The 20433-nt window shown below is 43.5% G+C and overlaps 1 protein-coding gene across 1 annotated transcript in view; it reads right to left on the bottom strand.

Moving 5' to 3' along the window:
- The window catches only part of nrxn1 (neurexin 1), a 1413544-nt gene extending 1393446 nt beyond the window's left edge, over positions 1-20098 (bottom strand). The window contains exon 1 of the mRNA XM_033025243.1: positions 19820-20098. The gene's annotated coding sequence lies outside the window, so the exon portion shown is untranslated. The remainder of the gene's footprint in view (positions 1-19819) is intronic.
- Positions 20099-20433: the final 335 nt, after the last annotated feature.

Below are 20433 nucleotides of genomic sequence, written 5' to 3'. Positions count from 1 at the left end.
AGGTGAAGAGGCACAAACAGGAAAAACCTAACAAAATCTGCCAGGTGTTGTGGTTGCTAAATTCCCTGTGAATTAGTCTAGTGTTTATCTTCACGACCACGCATGCAGCCTCCTCACACATGGACTTTACAGGTGAACGGCTACCAAATATGTCATAGTCTGTTATGAGGATAGAATCCACCCCCACACTCTCTCAACACTCCCTGTTTCCAATTCCTTCCTCAGAGTAGATTCAAAAGCTGCCAAAAATAATGGAAAGAACGGAGAGAAAAGGGGAAATGATCGAGATGATTTAGAGCGACGGTTGTCATTGTGCGCAATGTTGCCCTTCCAACCATCCAACAGTTGCCAAGGCCCCTTAGCAGAAGCGTCCATGTCGTGGCGCTGGAGACTGGAAGTATCCCGAGCTAATTCTGCTACCACCATCATCTATTGCGACAAGTGATGGCTTCCACTGATTGTCGCCGGAAGCTTGCTTACTTTTCAGGACAGACGATGACAGCAAGGCCAACATTTGTAACAAGATGGACTCGAAAAGAGGAACAGCTGCCAAATCATCCAATCACTTCTGTTATGTCCCACCAAGACCTCTCACACTGTGGCAACACAGAGAATCTCAAAGTGAGGAGATAGTTTTATATTAATATCCTTATACTTTGGTACCTATAGTTATATTTGCGTTCCTCTGGAGTGGTTGGAATGCAGGTGTAGAGGTTGGCCATGATCCATCTGTCAAGGCAAGGCAGTATTAACCAATGAAGTCTCCCTCAGGATCAAGGAGTCACGGAAGCTGCCATAAAACATTCACCATCAAGAAGCTCGACTAGAAATAACTTCAATCAATTTAAAGGTCTGGCTTATTGAAGTTCCTACTGCCTGCATTTGTAGCAAATCCCAGTGGCTAATATGACACTTTCCACTCACTGGAATCAAAAATGATTAAAGATTCAGAAGAAGACAACACTGGTTATCTCTGATGCTGTAGTGAACTGCAAATTGAGAGATATGCCACATCTGTCCAGAATGATCCAGTGACCATGATGCCAAGAGTCACTGTCACTCTGAACTCTGAGATGAGCAGACCATACTGCAAAATTCTACATGAAAAGCATTGAGTCTGAATTTAGTTTACTGTCACATGTACAGAGGTACAGTGAAAAACTTTTGTTGTGTGCTAACTAGTCAGCAGAAAGACAATACATGATTACAATCAAGCCATCCATGGCGTACAGATACATGATATGTGGAATAACATAAATAACATTTAGTGCAAGATAAAGCCAGTAAAGTCCGATCAAAGATAGCCCGAGGGTCTCCAATTAGGTAGATAGTAGTTCAGGACTGTTCTCAAGTTGTGGTAGGATGGTTCAGTTGCCTGATAACAGCTGGGAAGAAACTGTTCCAGAATCTGGAAGTGTGTGTTTTCACACTACGATACCTTTTGCCTGATGGGAGAGGGTAGAAGAGGGAGTGGCCAGGGTGTGACTTGTCCTTGAATTTGTTGCTGGCCTTGCCTAGGGAGTTTGAGGTATAAATGGAGTCAATGGAAGGGAGGTTGGTTTGTGTGATGGTCTAGGCTGCGTCCACAATTCTCTGCAATTTCTTATGATCTTGAATGAAGCCGTTCCCAACCATGCTGTGATGCATCCTGATAAAATGTTTTCTACGGTTCAACTGTAGATGTTGATGAGAGTGGTTGGGGACATGCCAAACTTCGAAGGAAGTAGAAGCCACGTTGCCATGGAGATGGCATCGTCCATGGACCTGTTGTGGCGGGAGGTGAACTGCAGTGGGTTAAGGCCACTGGATAGACTGGATTTAATGTGTTTCTTGGCCATTGCTTCAATATGAATGGTCCAGGAGAGTTATGATATTTACTGCTCGGAATTAGGTGTTTTCAACCGTCTACTTCAGCGCCGTCAATGCAAACCGGGGTAGGTGTACTACTTCGCTTCCTGAAGTCGATCACTATCTCCTTTGCCTTGCTGGCATTGAGAGAAAGATTGTTGACTCAACACCAAGTCACAAGGTTCTCAATCTCCTTCCTGAACTCTGTCTCATCATTATTTGATACTCGGCCCATAATGGTGGTGTCGACTGCAAATTTGTAAATTGAATTAGATTTGTACAAGGCTGCACAGTCATGGGTGTACAAGGAGTAAAGAAGGGGCTGAGAACGCATTCTTGTGGAGTTATTGTAGAGGATGATTCATCCCCTATCCTCACGGATTGGGGTCTGTTGGTCAGGAAGTTGAGGATCCAGTTGCAGAGATGAGTGCCAACTCCAAGTCCTGCGAGTTTGGTGATAAGCTTGGATGTATTAAAGGCAGAGCTGTAGTCTCTGAATAGGAGCCTGACGTAGGTGTCTCTCTTATCCAGGTGTTCCAGTGATGAGTGTAGGGCCATCGTCCATGGACCTGTTGTGGCGGGAGGTGAACTACAGTGGATCAAGGCCGCTGGGTAGGCTGAATTTAACAAGTTCCATAACTGACCTCTCAAAACATTTCATGATGGTGGATGTCAAGGCCACTGGACGGTAGTTGTTTTGGCGTGAGGTCTTGCTTTTCTTCGGCACCGGGATGATGGTGGTCTTCTTGGAGTAGGTGGGTGCCTCAGATTGGAGTAGGGAGAGATTAAAGATGTCCTTGAATATTCCCACTGACAGGTCCACGCAGCTACTAAGGACATGGCCAGGAACTCCGTCGGTGCAGGTGCTTTCTGTTGATTCACCCTCAGGAAGGCTGGTCTAACCTCTGCAACAATTACCCTAGGACTTGAGTCTGAAGGGACTCACCATTGCTTACGAGATAGGTGTAGAAGGATGTGGCATCTCAGAACACTCTCTTGGATTAATATCTGTGATGGCAAGATGGCGGCGACTTTTGCAGAGCACCAGAACATAAAAGGTTTAAATACAACTTCCAACAACTTACCTGGATCAGGAAAACGGCAGAAATCGGTGCCGTTTTGAACAAGCTGCTTGAGCACCTCAAGGCTCTTGTGATTTCGCGATCTCCCACAGCTGCGGGAGCCCCGGACTTTAAACTTTCCCACGCTGGCTGTAAAACTCCCGACCCGACGGAGGAACGCAGGTACGGTACCTGGAAACTCCGGGATGACCTCCAGAGCCGACGAGCTGGATCTTCCAGGAACAACGGAGCTGGAGCTGCCGACTTTGAGGGAACCCCCGTTCGTTACGGAGCTGGAGCTGCCGTCTGTGAGGGAATCCCCTTTCCAGCGCAGGTTCGCAGAAACAACAGGTACAGTAAACACAGTACCTGGAAACAAAGGGGAGGCCTCCATTGTGTCCGAAAACCTGGCCGACAGGCAGGACTTCAGGTGAGACTGAAGCGCAGGGGACTTCGGCCCCCTCTCCCTACTATCCTACTGGCCAATGTACAGTCCCTTGAAAATAAAGTGGAGGACTTAAGGGAAAGGCTGCTTTATCAAAGGGAGCTGAGGGAATGCTCTGTGTTCTGTTTCACATAGACATGGCTCACCCCCAGCTCCCCAGACTCAGCGGTCCAGCCTGAAGGGTTCTTCATCCACCGTATGGACCGTACACTAGCATCTGGGAAAGGGAGAGGAGGGAGCGTCTGCCTCATGGTCAACTCTGCGTGGTGCTCAGACGTGGCAGTCCTGTCCAACTCCTGCTCTCCACACCTTGAACATGTGGCGGTGAAGTGCCGTCCCTTCTACCTCCCAAGGGAATTCACCTCCATCATCCTGACCGCGGTCTACATCCCACCCCAGGCAGACGTCCGTCTGGCACTGGAGGAGCTGCACGCCGTGGTCAACAAACACCAGAGGAACAACTCCAGGACTGTTTGGAGTCTGTAAACTGGGCAATGTTCAAAGACTCGGCAACAGACTTGAATGAATACAAGTCGCCACAGTCGTTACAGACTTCATAAAGAAATGTGTAGAGGACTGCATCCCTACAAAATCCTTCCGAGTGTTTCCCAATCAGAAACCTTGGATGAACTTTGAGATCTGCACTCTTCTGAAGACCAGACACCTGGCATTCATGTCTGATGATACAGTAGCCTACAAGGTCCAGATACGACCTTGGTAAGGCCATCAAAAAGGCCAAAAGGGACATCTGCTCCAAACAGGAGAATGAGACAGATATTCGGCAGCTGTGGCGGGGCCTGAATGCAATCACCTCCTACAAGGCGAAATCAGGAGGCAGCTCGAATGTCGGCGAAACATCACTCCCTGACGAGCTCAATGCGTTTTACGCACGCTTTGGTAGGGAGAACACCGATGTGCCGTCCCGAGCCCCCATCCGCTGTGATGGTATTTCAGTCTCAGTCACAGAGGCCGACGTCAGGAAATCCTTCAGAGTGGTGAACCCTCGAAAAGCGCCTGGACCTGATGGTATACCTGGCCGTGTTCTAAAAACCTGTGCGGACCAACTGGCTGGAGTTTTTATGGACATTTTCAACCTCTCACTTCTGAGGTCTGAGGTTCTCACCTGCTTTAAAAGGGCATCAATTATACCAGTGCCCAAGAAGAGTAAGGTGACGTGCCTCAATGACTATCGACCAGTGGTACTAACGCCTGTGGTGATGAAGTGCTTTGAGAGGTTGATCATGGCACAAATCAACTCCTACCTCGACAAAAACCTGGACCCACTACAGTTCGCTTACCGCCACAACAGACCAATGGTGGATGCGATCTCGCTGGCCCTCCACTCCGCTCTGGACCACGTGGACAACAAAAACTCATATGTCAGGCTGTTATTCATTGATTACAGCTCGGCATTTAATACAATCATTCCCTCCAATTATTAAGAAAGCACATCAGTGCATCTACTTCATGAGAAGATTACGGAGAGTCGGTTTGTCAAGGAGGACTCTCTCTAACTTCTACAGGTGCACAGTAGAGAGCATACTGACCGGTTGCATCGTGGCTTTGTTCGGCAACTTGAGCGCCCAGGAAAGGAAAAGACTACAAAAAGTAGTAAACACTGCCCAGTTCATCATCGGCTCTGACCTCCCTTCCATCAAGGGGTTCGCAGTCGCTGCCTCAAAAATGCTGGCAGTATCATCAAGGACCCACACCATCCTGGCCACACACTCATCTCCCTGCTACCTTCAGGTAGAAGGTACAGGAGCCTGAAGACTGCAACAACCAGGTTCAGGAATAGCTACTTCCCCACAGCCATCAGGCTATTAAGCTTGGCTCGAACAAAACTCTGAACATTAATAGACCATTATCTGTTATTTACACTTGATCAGTTTATTTATTCATGCGTGTATATATTTATATAATCGTATATGGACACACTGATCTGTTCTGTATTCATGCCTACTATGTTCTGTTGTGCTGAAGCAAAGCAAGAATTTCATTGTCCTATCAGGGACACATGACAATAAACTCTCTTGAATCTTGAATCTCTTGAATCTTGAATCTTTGCTGAGGGGCATGTGTTTTCCTTTGTTCACCGAGCTCTTGGGAGTAGCATGGTGGTACAGCGGTAGAGCTGCTGCCTTACAGCGCCAGAGACTTGGGTTCGATCCTGACTACGGGTACTGCCTGTAAGGAGTTTTTTTGTTCTCCCTGTGACCAGTGTGGGTGTTCTCTGGGTTCTCCAGTTTCCTCCCACGCTCCAAAGACGTACAGGTTCGTAGGCTAATTGGCTTGGTAAAATTGTAAATTGTCCCGAGTGTGCGAAGGATAGTGTTAGTGTGCGGGGATCGCTGGCTGGCGCGGACTCGGTGGGTTGAAGAGCCTGTTTTCTCACTATATCTCTGAACTAAACTACGCTCTCTCTTCAGTAACCTGCTCCTCCAATTCTGAAGCTCTCAGTAATGGAATGATGACAGCAATATCACTGCTTCGGCACCCATTTAATGAGGTTCAGCAACTGAAATGAAACAATCCCTGTAATTTGTAGCGTACTCTTTGAATTTTGGTAAGTGTTTGCACAGTTTACAACCCATTCCGAGGCTGCCCATCGGGATGGTGGCAAATACTCCATTTAAACAGCAAAAAAGAGAACATGGCAAGGATGTGCCAAGTTCCACAGAGATCCACGGTCATTGTGTGGAGCTTTGAACTCCAATATGTTTGAATGTATTGAAACTTGCGTTACACCATGAGTGACATATTAAGCGCACACATGATACAGGTGAAAATGTCAGCAGCTTTAATTAGGACCATGCCATAAGCACCACGAGGACCAGTTCCATTTCACCATTGGCGAAATTTCACTAGAATTGATAACTAATACCAACACGCTTTATTCAAAATGTCATCGCGGATCATGCAGCGCAGTAAAAAGGATGAATCGATTCTTGTACTCCAGTAATGAAAACAAGGCCCTTGATGCTTCTTCAAAATTAAATGCAAGAGAGATATATGAACATAGGATTTTTGGACCAAAGGTGTGTCCAAAGTGACTGTAGAGAACTAAGGTGCAGGATTTATGACATCTGCATCGACTGAAAGTTCATAACAGAAAATGGTTGGACATCAGACAGTATCAGAAAGGAAAGGCAACATAGTGTTCCTCTTGATGTGTGGTACCCAAACTGCTTTCCAACAGACATGAAAAGAGACAGTATTTGAAACTTATAATTGTCAAAGTTTACAGAGAAACACTAACTAAATACCAGTATTGGATTTTTTTAAATGATCATAGCACCGGATAAGGATTATACAGTGGATAGGATAAAAACAGACACAAGTACTCCCAAATTACATTAACACCACACAGAATATGTAGGGCAAACATCATTGAGGCAAACTTGCAAACTCCCTGAAGAACACCCAGACAGGTAGATGATACATTTAATGAGCATAGAGTGCAAATTGACATCAGCACTGCTAGTTTCGATCTTAACACAATAGTCTGAAGAATACAACAGTCTGCCTTAACACACAGTCTGAAGGGTCTCGACCCGAAACGTCACCTGTTCCTTTTCAGAAACGTCACCTCTTCCAGAGATGCTATCTGACCCACTGAGTTACTCCAATTTTTTGTGTCTATTAACACAATGGACAATGCTCTTTCTTAAACAGCAAGGTCAAGCACGTAATCGACAACAGGAAGCAGGTTTCAAAGTTATTTCACATTACAGATATAGAAAGATTATTCGGTCAAAGGTTCTGAAATAGTTAATTGCTCCCAGACACAGTAAAAAAATAAAATTATTGCTATCCCCTTCAGAACACAGTATGTGTGGAACAATGTCCAGAGAACTAAAACATTCTATTAGAATAGTAGGAAGAGAACTGTTCCCAAGGGGAGAGTCATATCCATCCATAGTGTTCAGACAGCATCTTGTCTCCGATGTTGCACCTCACTGAGTACAGGCATAACATGTGAGACATCAATGAGACATCAATCTCCAATGGGGATGCTTTCTCTGAAATCTCCCACCTGCGCCAACTACATCTGCAATCTCAGAGTAGGCCAGGTACTGACAATGGTTCTCTACTGCCCATGGCATGGAATTATTATGGATCCAGTGCCTTTCCAGCTGCTAACAACAAACTAAAGGATGATTCTGATGCAATAAAATGCCTGTTAATGATATGGCGCATGACACTGTTATACAACTCGCATGCATGGCATCCATACAAATGATGCCATGTGAAAAGTGATTATTGATGTGTTGAAACAATGCTTCTCCTGGCTTGACACATCAGGCCTGGGGTTTAACATCTATAAACAAATGCTGACTTATCATCATGATGGCTCAGGCTTGTCAGTGGATATATGGCAAGTTGCTGAGGTAAAGGAACATGGGTACGAACGAGGCAAAGAGGAAGAAGATGAACAGGAAATGAGATGTCAAACTAGATGGCTCCTTACTGCCTGGAGGCAACATAAATAACTCGTTTGTGTTATATTTGTAACCTCGGTGCCAATTCCCAGTTCAAAAACAAAAGTATCACACAAAATGTCCCTCTGCCATTGACCATTATGGTGAATGCTTTGACACACAAAATAAATAATCCAAATATATGCCATTCAACATCAATATGTTAACATTGTCCTTATGCATTTTCTTAGTAACTTTCTTGCATGTAGAGTTATTTATCCTAATACCCCTACCCTGTGCCTGCAGCGTCAGTAAAAAAAAAGGCATTTGATTTTCCAGTGGGAAATGCTCATTGACTCAGAAAATGACCTCAAACAACCCTGGGCTTAGAAGGACTGGCAGCATAGAGTGCCACCTTGTTATCAGTAGCACTAGTCAGTGTTGGCTGATGACAGGCCACAGGAATGATATTTGCAGAGTAGCACAGATGGGTGGACAAATGCCATCAACATGAGAAGTAACAGCAGGTTTGTGCTTCATGAAGTCACTGCCACATCAATGCTAGAAGTCTCTTGGAGAACAAATTGATGGATTATTGAACCATTCTACAGTCCCCTTTCCGCCCTGTCATCCTCCGCCCCAATGACAGCAGGGTTAGATTGTCTGGAAGCCATTAGGCCTTCCATGACTCCAGTCACGTCTTGAATGTCTGCTGTTTGTCTTAGAGTAGAAGCTGCGATACAGGCTACTGCATTTGACAGGGTCCACATACTGTATAAACAGATATGGATATTAAATACAAACTGGAATGGAAAGCTCCATGCTCTACATATGCCAAATTCATCTTTACACTAAGCAGATTGTCTAGTAGGCTTCTCCATCCATCAAGTTTCTCCCATAGCCTGCCCCATCATTCTTTACCTATGACTTTGCTTAGCTGACAGGTTGTCGCTTCACGATATTAAATGTTGTACTCTTGCTGCAAGCCATTCCTGCATGTTATGCCATCACCTGCAAATTCTATCCTCTAAATTAAGCAAAAAGGAAGAAATGATTGAGGGGGCTAATCAGAAAAAAATATGGCAACATGGAAGAGTTTTGATATCTCTCCCAAAGCAAACAGATCAATGAACCTTGGAGTACCTTTACTAAAATTGGTTGGGAGATTAGCTTAAAAAGGCTTGTCAGTCAATTAACACCAACATACTGCCACCTGCAGTATCCTCAGTTCAAGAAGGGCACAAATTAACTGTGGCACAGATCTAGGGGGGCATAGATCAAGGGTGGCACAGATCAGGGGTGCACAGTGGCACTGCAGAGGAGCTGTTGCCTTACAGCACCAGAGAGCCTAGTTCAATCCTGACTACGGGTCTGTCGCATTGGAGTATATATGTACGCCCTGTGACCGCGTGGATTTTCTCAGGGTGCTCCATTTTCCTCCCACACTCCAAAGACGTGCTGGTTTGTAGGTTAATTGGATTTGTATTTGTAAAATTGTTTGTAGGACAGTGTTAGTGTATGGCGTGATTGTTGGTCGGTGTGGACTCAGTGGACCAAAGGGCTTATTTACATGCTCGTCCCTAAAGTCTAAAACTGGAAATTAAAATATTAAACTTAAATAAATAAAGCCAATTATGGTAGTCTGAGGGGTACATAGGCTAATATATATTAGGACATTTGATCAATAACATCTGTCAATATTTCAGCATTAGCAAGGACTGGCATAATTCTCAACAAATGTACTTTTCATTGAGAAATAAAACGTTGAGAAGAAAATGTATTCTGTGGTGAGCTAAGGAGGTTCAAGAAGAGGAGATTAAAAGAAGAGGCTTATAATGTTGCCAAGAAGAATAGTAGGCTTGAAGATTGGGAGATCTTTCGGAACCAGCAAAGAGTGACCAGATAATTTGTTGGTTGAAAATAAGAGTAAATTAGCAACAATAAATCATATGAACACAAAAAGGATGAGAGTAGTAGCAAAAACATGGATTACATTGGAATAGCAACTATTTTCAATGGAAAATAAAAAAACAGCTGCCGCATTAAATAAATGTTGGCTCCCTCTTTACGATTGAATGTGCAAGAATTGCAATCAAAATGGAGGAAAACCTGAAAAGGGGACAGAGCAAGGAGAAAATTAAACAGTGAAGAGAAAGTACCGCAAAATTAAAATCAGACTAATTCCATTGAACTATAATCCTAAAAGCAGTGACTCGATTGAAAGTTAATGCATTAGTGATGTAATTCTATGGGAGTTAGGGCATACAGCTGCTCATGGCTCCTGCCAAATAATGCCTACTGCATTTGGTTGTGTACCATCAAAGCTTACAAGAGAAGATGCTGAGTCAATTGCTCCATAATTCGATTGTATAATGTGGTTGGCATGACTGAACAGTATGCGATGTACAAAAGTGAGATGTTGATTTGAGGCAGGTGTGACGAGTATGCGAATATGTACTGGAGCACGTGAATGTTAAGTACAAGTTATGTTTTAAAGGGATTATTATCAAAGATGGGGATTAGTTGCATTGAGCAGAATCAGAGGCCAGTAGTGCAGAGGCCAGTAGTGTAGTTGGTAATGTACAGCACTTGAAGAACCATATACTTGTGTGTGGTAATTCCACTTGCAACATTGCATCCAGATGATTGGAACTAGCACTGAACTCTTGCTAGTAGCTATCTTTCCCCACTATGTCTGGTTTTGTCCCTGAAGCACCTCCTCATCCATTGTGAATAGATATAAGACTAGTTACAGTGATTTACAGTGATCAGTAGGTGTGGATTGGCTGCAGTGAGGACAAACACATTCTTCCCTCAGCATTCACTTGGAAAATTAATGAACAATAAATGAAGACATTGAATATATTATGTAAACTGTATATAGCCAAATAACAGAAAATTGCAAAAGATGGAAGCAAGACTGATGGATTTATTATTACTGAAGAATTAAGTTATCGTATTAGGGTGAGAATAATGCAAGAGACCAAGATGATAACTGCATATGTGCAAGAGAAATCGTTTTGACCAGTGTATTTCTGTCCCGATACGATATGATATAACTTTATTTATCCCAGGAGGGAAATTGATCTGGATCTGCCAACAGTTAAAAAAACACAAAATACATGAAACATGAAATTAAAGTGAGGAATAGAAAGGATTGGGGATGTGCAAAGATTGGGAGGGGGTGGGGAGGGGATTCAGTCTCAATCTACCCCATGATGACAGAAGGGGGTGGAGTTGTACAGTTTCCCCATAAGTAAGGAAGAATCTAGTCCTGGGGAATATGAATACCTGGTATAATATTACCAAGTGCAAAATTGTTACATTTACAGTGTATAGATACATGAAAAAGTTAGTGCAAGGTAAAGCCAGCAAAACCGGATCAAGAATAGTCTGAGGGTCACCAACGGGGTAGATAGTATTTTAGGACTGCTCTCTGGTTGTGGTAGGATGATTCAGTTGCCTGGTCATCTTACTACAACCAGAGAGCAGTCCTGAACTACTATCTACCTCATTGGTGACCCTTGGTCCATCCTCGATCAAATCTTAATCTAATCCTTTTTTAAACCTTTTTTTAAATACGGCTCTATTTTTAATTTTTAATTTTAATTTTAAATCCTTGAGCGGATTTTCAATTTTAAAATGCCTGAAACAGTGGGTGAAATTCAACAGTAATATTTGAATTAGATAAAAGCTAGGAGAAAAAATACAGTTATATGAAAAAGCAGAAAAGTTTGGTAGTTCCTTTAATGAGACAATGGATGCAACAACAAAAATTAGTATTGAATAGTTTAAGGATTTTCAATTATATCCATATAGATTTTGAGTTAAGAAAGTAGATCATGCAAAACATTCTGCCATCACACCATCCCAATACTCTGAAAATGTTCGAACAAGAAATACTGAATTCCAATCTAAAACAAATTTTAAAAAAAAATATAGCTGCAATATTATTTTAAAATTAATACTTATAATTTACCCATTTTAATTGTAATGTTTTGCACAAACATGGGCATAGAGCTCTGATTAATTTCCAGCAAGCTGACTGTCTTCTTTTCTTTTTTCTTAAATTCTTTTTTTTTTTTAGCCTGTGTTAAAGTTCTTCAATCTCTCACTACCTCATGCCTTTCCATTTATTGCTCCTTGCATAATATTTTTCACAGTCTTACACCTGCCAAATGTCAGCTTACTGAGGTAACTTGTCAGCTTTCCAATCCTTGATTCAGCTGCTCCCACTGAAGGAACGACTGCTGCGAAAACAGTAGGTAGACTTTAATTGACACCATTTAATTGGTTTACATTTATGCAGTTTAATATGGATAAATGTGAGGTTATCCACTTTGGTAGCAAAAACAGGAAGGCAGATTATTACCTAAATGGTGTGAAGTTGGGAAAAGGAGAATTACAACGGGATCTGGGGGGTCCTTGTTCATCAGTCAATGAAAGTAAGCATGCAGGTGCAGCAGGCAGTGAGGAAAGCGAATGGCATGTTGGCCTTCATAACAAGAGGAGTTGAGTATAGGAGCAAAGAGGTCCTTCTGCAGTTGCTCAGGGCCCTGGTGAGACCACACTTGGAATATTGTGTGCAGTTTTGGTCTCCAAATTTGAGGAAGGACATTCTTGCTATTGAGGGAGTGCAGCGTAGGTTCACAAGGTTAATTCCCGGGATGGCTGGATTGTCATATGCTGAGAGAATGGAGTGGCTGGGCTTGTATACTCTGGAATTTAGAAGGATGAGAGGCTATCTTATTGAAACATAAGAATATTAAGGGTTTGGAAACGCTAGAGACACGAAACATGTTCCCAATGTTGGGGGAGTCCAGAACCAGGGGCCATAGGTTAAGAATAAGGGGTGAGCCATTTAGAACAGAGATGAGGAAACACTTTTTCACACAGAGAGTTGTGAGGCTGTGGAATTCTCTGTCTCAGAGGGCGGTGGAGGCAGGTTCTCAGGATACTTTCTCAATAGAGAGCTAGATAGGGCTCGTAAAGATAGCGGAGTCAGGGGATATAGGGAGAAGGCAGGAACGGGGTACTGATTGTGGATGATCAGCCATGATCACATTGAATGGCGGTGCTGGTTAGAAGGGCTGAATGGCCTACTCCTGCACCTATTGCCTATTGTCTGCATTTAATTAGATGAGGCAAGAGAGTTCAATGTCACTTTTCGTCCCCCTGCTCTGATTTCCCCCACCCTGCCATACCACATCCCAGACATTGGGCTAGTAAGTTATTTGAACACAAAATTACAGGGTGCATAAGTGAATGGCATAATCTGGTGAATGCGAGGAGAATAATTGTGATTAGTGTAAATGGGTTGCTTGACGGTCGACATGCAATCAGTGGGCTAAAGGAGCAGTATAATGCTATTATAAATATATAAATATCAAAGAAACTCACAAACATTAAACTTCAAACATCTTTGACAGCCAGGCAACGGCAATTGTCAAAAACGTTCTACGGGAAAAACACCTGCTAATGCTAGAAATGATCCTGTGCTATATCACCAATAAATTCTGGTAGAGCTGCTACCTCACAGTGCCAGAGACACGGGTTTTATCCTGCTCTCAGGTGCTGCCAGTGTGGAGTTTGCATGTTCTAGCTGTGACCATGTGGGTTTCCTCTGGATGCTCTGGTTTTGTCCTACATGCCAAAGACGTGCGGATTTATGAGTTAATTGGCCTCTGTAAATTGCTCAGTGTGTAGGATAACACAGTGTGTAGGATGTAAAAGTAGGATAACATAGAACTGGAGTGTAAACGGGTGATCGATGGTTGGTGCGAACTCAGTGGGTCAAAAGCTCTGTTTCCATGCTGTATCTTTAAACTAAACTAAACCACATTATGATTATTATCATGAATATCAGTGTTTTTGAAGTGGTTCAGAGGAGGCAACAACCTTCAACGGATTAGGATTGATGAAAAGACATAGCAAGTAAATTGGACAGCTCCACAGAGCAGGGAATTGATCTTATTAGCTCAAGACAATAACATTCTGATTCCATCCTTGCTATTTCACTTGTCGTACTGTGGTTACCCAGTTTGCCAGGAATGTAACTAGTCATGAAAGAACGATGAATTCTACATCCAAGCCATCTTATCCCAGAATGGAGACTCTCCTTCACAGCCATTGGCAACTACATTCAATGCACATTTGGCTGGTTAGTGATAGTCAACATAATTTTGTAAGTGGAAGATAGTGTCTCATGAATTCGATTTAGTTTTTTTTTAAGAAGTAACCAAGAAGGTTGATATGGGCAAGGCCATGCATGTATATGTGGACTTCACCATTTTGATAAGGTTCTGCATGATGGGCTGCTGTGGAAGGTTTTATCACATGGTAGTAAGGGACAATCAGTTGCCTAGATACAGAATTGGCTTCATGGAAGCAAGCAGAGGATGGGTGGCGGTGGAAGGTTTTTTCAAGATCATAGATCTGTGACCAGTGGTATTCCTCAGGGATCTTGATCAGCTGGGTAAATGGTCTGAGGAATATCTTATTGGGTTTAATGCAGATATATGGGGGGGGGGGGGGTATTGCATTTTGGGAAGAGAAACCAGGGCAGTACCTCCACAATGAATAGTAAGGGTCCGGGGAGTGTTGTAGGGCAGGAGGATCGAGAAGTACAGATACACATTTCCCTGAGAGTGGCATCACAGGTGTAGAGGGTGGTCAAGAAGGAGTTTGGTACATTGGCCATCGTCGTTTAAGGAATTGAGTACAGATATTGGGACGCTACAGTATTTCCAAGTGATGATGGAAGCAATTATTTATCTCCTTGGTGGAAGTGCATTTACTGTAATAAGAATAGGATATGTCAAAAAACACTTAAGACCAGGCAGCATCAGTGGAAAGAGAAGCAGGGTTAACATTGCAGTTATGTTTTGAATTTCAGATTTCCAGCTTCTGCAGCTGTTTTGATGTTAATTGACTGAACTATGATCTAGTAAAGCAGCAAGATTTCTTGAATGCATAAATTGAGTTGGATAGAATGGAGTACGGAGATGTGTCAGGATGTTGGGAGGCAGGGAGTGAAGGAATAGAAGAATAAAATTCTATCTTTGGCTCCTCTGATCTACAATATCCCTCATCAATATCATTCAAACATTCCATGTCAATTTCAACAATAAAGAATACAATTTATCTACCACCATCATCTGTTCCTTGACTGATTCTGAACTATCATACATCTTGGCCAACATTCAGCAATAAGATCAGTAGCAATTTCCAAGTGAAAGGCCATGATCTTCATTCTCTGCAACTAACTCCATCCCTCTCCCTGACACCTGCTGAAGACAGCAGGACTCTGCAGACCTTTGGTATCACGTTCAACTACAAATTCAGTTTTGGATTGCAAAACCATTCCAACACTTTAGACCACCTACTTCTACCTCTATAACAACATCCAAGCCTGCGGCTGGGACCACTACCCTTGCCTTTGCTAAATGTAGATTTGACAGCTCTAAAGCTAAGACTCTGGTACAAAATCATCAGACATCCTAATTCAAGAACGGCTGTTCACATAGCACCCTTGCACGGGCTTTCAGTAGAGCAATGATTTTAAAATTCCCTTCCACATTTTCACATCCTTCCATGGCATCGTCCTGCTAAACCTTTGAAGACGAATTAACAATGACTCAGTTGGCAACACTCACACCTCCGAGTTACGTGGCTGGTTAGGTTTCAAGTCCCACTTGAGAAACTTGAGCAGAGAAATCTGAGCTGACATTCCAATGTAACATTGAGGGGGTATTGTACAGTGAGAGATGCCAACTCTCAGATGAGCTGCTGAAATAAGGCTCTATCTATCTTTACAAGTGAACATAAACGATTCCAATGCATTACTTCATAGTAGAGCAAGAAAATCATCCTAACTGCCCTTGTCTACCTTCATTGCCCACACAACATTGCTAAAATACTGATTACATAATCATTATATAGTGTTTATAATTGTTGCCGCCTTTTCTAAAGGTGATTAAACCCTTGTGTTCAATCCGAATTGAACTGAATTATTTATTGTCACGTGATAAATCACAGTGAAATTCTTTATCAATTATAAAAGATGAAATAGCCGCACATTTGGATAGCAGTAACAGGATCGGTCCGAGTCAGCATAGATTTACGAAGGGGAAATCATGCTTGACTAATCTTCTGGAATTTTTTGAGGATGCCACTAGGAAAATGGACAAGGGAGAGCCAATGGATGTAGTGTACCTGGACTTTCAGAAAGCCTTTGATAAGGTCCCATGTAGGAGAAGAGTGGGCAAAATTAGAGCACCTGGTATTGGGGGTAGAGTGCTGACATGGATAGAAAATTGGTTGGCAGACAGGAAGCAAAGAGTAGGGATTAACGGGTCCCTTTCAGAATGGCAGGCAGTGACTAGTGGGGTACCGCAAGGCTCGGTGCTGGGACCGCAGCTATTTACAATATACATCAATGATTTAGATGAAGGGATTCAAAGTAATATTAGCAAATTTGCAGATGACACAAAGCTGGGTCGCAGTGTGAACTGTGAGGAGGATGCTATGAGAATGCAGGGTGACTTGAACGGGTTGGGGGAGTGGGCAGATGCATGGCAGATGAAGTTTAATGTGGATAAATGTGAGGTTATCCACTTTGGTATCAAAAACAGGAAGGCAGATTATTACCTAAATGGTGTGAAGTTGGGAAAAAGGGAAGTACAACGGGATCTGGGGGTCCTTGTTCATCAGTTTATGAAAGTAAGCATGCAGGTACAGCAGGCAGTGAAGAGAGCAAATGGCATGTTAGCCTTTATAACGTGGAGTATAGGAGCAAAGAGGTCCTTCTGCAGTTGTCCAGGGCCCTAGTGAGACTACACCTGGAATATTGTGTGCAGTTTTGGTCCCCTAATTGGAGGAAGGGCATTCTTGCTATTGAGGTAGTGCAGCGTAGATTTACAAGGTTAATTCCCGGGATGGCGGGACTGTTATATGTTGAGAGAATGGAGCCGCTGGGCTTGTACGCTCCGGAGTTTAGAAGGATGAGAGGATATCTTATTGAAACATATAAGATTGTTAAGGATTTGGACATGCTAGAGGCAGGAAACATGTTCCCGATGTTGGGGGAGTCCAGAACCAGGGACCACAGTTTAAGAATAAGGAGTTAGCTATTTAGAATGGAGACGAGGAAACTCTGTTTCTCACAGAGAGTTGTGAATCTGTGGAATTTTCTGCTTCGGAGGGTGATGGAGGCCGGTTCTCTGAATACTTTCAAAGAGAGCTAGATAGGGCTCTTAATGATAGCAGAGTCAGGGGATATGGGGAGAAGGCAGGAACGTGGTACTGATTGGGGATGATCAGCCATGATCACATTGAATGGCGGTTCTGGCTTGAAGGGCCGAATGGCCTACTCCTGCACCTATTGTCTATTGATTGCATACCTTACTAATGTATACAATCATGTTGGGCGAGTCCAGAACCAGGGGCCACAGTCTTCGAATAAAGGGGAGGTCATTTAAGACTGAGGTGAGAAAAAATATTTTCACCCAGAGAGTTGTGAATTTATGTTATTCCCTGCCACAGAGGGCAGTGGAGGCCAAGTCATTGGATGGATTTAAGAGAGTTAGATAGAGCTCTTGGGGCTAGTGGCGTCAAGGGATATGGGGAGAAGGCAGGCACGGGTTATTGATAGGGGACACAGATGATAGGGGACACCATGATCACAATGAATGGCGGTGCTGGCTCGAAGGGCCGAATGGCCTCCTCCTGCACCTATTTTTTAGAATTCTATGTTACAATCAAAGAATAATTGCATAAGAATGAAACCTTTCAAAGAATGAAAGGTATGCAAATAGCCGCCCATAAAGGGCGCTTACAAAGTTACAAATTCGCTCTGCCCCTGTACCAATTCCCCCTTTGTTGTCCCCCCCCCCCCCCCCCCCCCCCCCCCCATCCCTCACAGCGGTCCCCCCCATGACAGGTCCCCATTGCTCTTCCCTCTCCCACATCGGGCCCTCCATTTTTCCTTCCCCAATATGAACATGTCAAATTGATTTATACATTGCTCGGAAACTCTGGGATATCTAACTATGTATAACATGCTATTTGACTGATGTAGTGTAGGAGCCAAGTTGATCACTACCAAATAATGGAAGGGGTTTAAATTGGAATTAGACGACACACAAAATGATAAAAGAATCAAGATTAAATGTCAAGAAATTGTGTGGAGGCAAAATACAAACTGATTTGAAAATTATTACAAGAACTGTGGTTCAAATACATCAAATCATGTGAAATTAAAGATGATTATTTGGGGGGTACCTTAATATTCTGAAACAATGTTGTAAAATACACATGAGACCTTTGGATCCATGGCCACAATGTATTTGACTCAACACACTCCATTAGCTTTATTTGTGGATTTTACAATTGTCGTCTCGTCATACATCTGGCATGTCTCACTACGCTCACAGCTGAATTGGTAGCAATACTTCATTCATTGACTGGTACAACCATACTTGTTGCCACGTTTGAAGAAATTAGCTTGCATTTATGTTCAGCACGGTTTTTTTTTCTCTTTGATTTTCACATGTCTTGTTAGCTTCCTCACACTACACCTAATGAGCCATCAGGCCCCTTCTTGAATGGCAAAAAATGCTTGAAGTGCAGCATGGCATGAGATCTAATTAACAATGTACCACGGCAAAATGCAGCATGGAAATTATGAGACAAAAGAATGCTACAGTTTGACACTCTCTTCAAAGAGAAAACGCCACCGATATGCGTCTAGCATGCTAACTTCGCCTTCTGACTTCGGAGGCAGCAGCCGCTGCTCACCTAAGGGCGCTTATTGTCACATAATACACGATTTAAATGTAATAAAACAAAAAACAAAATTATGTTAAATCAACCTATAAAAACTGGTAACTTGTCTGGTCGAACAGCATACACAGGAAACAATCAAAATAATTCAATTCGGCACCAAGTGGACATAGACAATTGCAAACTGATTCTGTGCTTTCGACATCAAAACGTCGACCTTAACACTGGAATACCATCGAAGTACAGAAATCCTACTCAAAGGACAACTCCGTTTACTTTCTCTCTCTCTCTCTCCCCCCCACCTCAAATAAAAAAGTAATATTTCATTCAAGGCCATCGGGAAAGGAATTTCTTCCCGCAGATCAGTAAGTAGCTCTTCTCTCTTATCCTTTAGTTGAGAAAGAGCTGCAGAAAGCCCTATTTGATGCATTGGTGCCTTTGGAGTGTTGCCTTGGGAGTCTGCAAAACGAATGACACCCGATCCACAGAATGATCCTCGGATTAAATCTGCAACCCTCTTCCTTCCACGGTGATGGTTGATTTTAACCACTCACCTGGTTCACCCCACTCCTTTGTATGTTGCGTTGTAAATGCGCAAATATTTTCCCCCCATCAACGACGAGCACCAAGAGCACAAAAGAGGCTCCGATATTAGACGAGAGGCTTTAAATCTTCATACGCGATGGATTAATGATGTAAAACCTGACGGGATTTTATTTCTGTCCTCAAGCCAACCCCTTAAATCTGGGCTTCCCCGCTAATGGACATGACGAACAAATGCTATCACTATATGACTGCAAACGCGAGAGAGAGAGAGAGAGAGATAGAGAGAGGGGTAAAGAAAGCCAACCCTTAAAGATTGTCTCTGCATACCTCAAGGTGCTGAAGCCGTAAACTATTCCTGAGAAAGAATGCTAGCCTGTGGGACAAATACTTCTTTATTTACTGTCAAGATACATTTAAAAGAAACCCTGCTATTTTACACCAGTCCACTTCAGTGTCATGAGAATGTCAGATACATTTCCATACGTCAAACTAGTGCTTTGAAATTACAGCCTTCTGGTGCCCGGAACCGCTGGCAGATGACGCAGTTTCCCCCACTAAATGAAAAATAATTGTGTTAAAACTGCATTCCCCCCCCCTTGAAGTTAAACCACAGAAACAGCATGAACATCTGCCTTTCCTACTTATACCATGGTCACCCTCCTCCCCCCACACACACACCCTCCCCACCACCAAAAGCAAACCCGTCAGTGACTTACTGGAAATAATACGGGGATGGTTGGCCGGGGTGGGTACCACTGAGGTGGCAGCAGAGGGAAGTGGTGGAGCTGGGCTGCAGGGCGATGAGGGGTGCGGGGTGCTGGCGCCAAGAGCTGGCTTGCTTGCAGGGACTGAGTGAGCAGAGTAGCCCTGCTCGTCCCCGTTCCCGTCCCCGCTCCCAGGGCCGCGCCGCGCGTTCACGCACAGCCGCGCCGTCGACTGGCAACACCGACAGGGGAAAGAAAGTGTGTGTGTGTAGAAAAACACCTCCTCAACTGGTCATCCCTCTTCCTTTGCAAATGTGCTCAATCACGACGAAAAGTCGCAATTACCCCCCCCCCCGAAAGGTGGGTGTCACCTACCGTCGGTTTACCAGTGTTATTTTTATTTTATTTCCCGCCCCCTTCCTAAGTGACAGACCTGACTCACGAAAGGCGTGAGACTCCCTTATTTCCATTTGGAAATTTCGTCTTCTAACGAAAAGCAAAAGCACACGCCAACACTCCCCGCATATCGACGGCAGAATAACCAGCTATTTGATTCCGTATTACAAGGATACGCATCGGAAAGCGCTTCAGATTCGATTTTCCAAAACCACGATAACCTGTGACTC

This window comes from Amblyraja radiata, chromosome 8 (genome assembly GCF_010909765.2).
Source record: "Amblyraja radiata isolate CabotCenter1 chromosome 8, sAmbRad1.1.pri, whole genome shotgun sequence".
Taxonomy (NCBI): Eukaryota; Metazoa; Chordata; class Chondrichthyes; order Rajiformes; family Rajidae; genus Amblyraja; species Amblyraja radiata.
The sequence above is the reverse complement of the archived record's forward strand: the minus strand, read 5'-3'. Positions and strand labels throughout refer to the sequence as shown.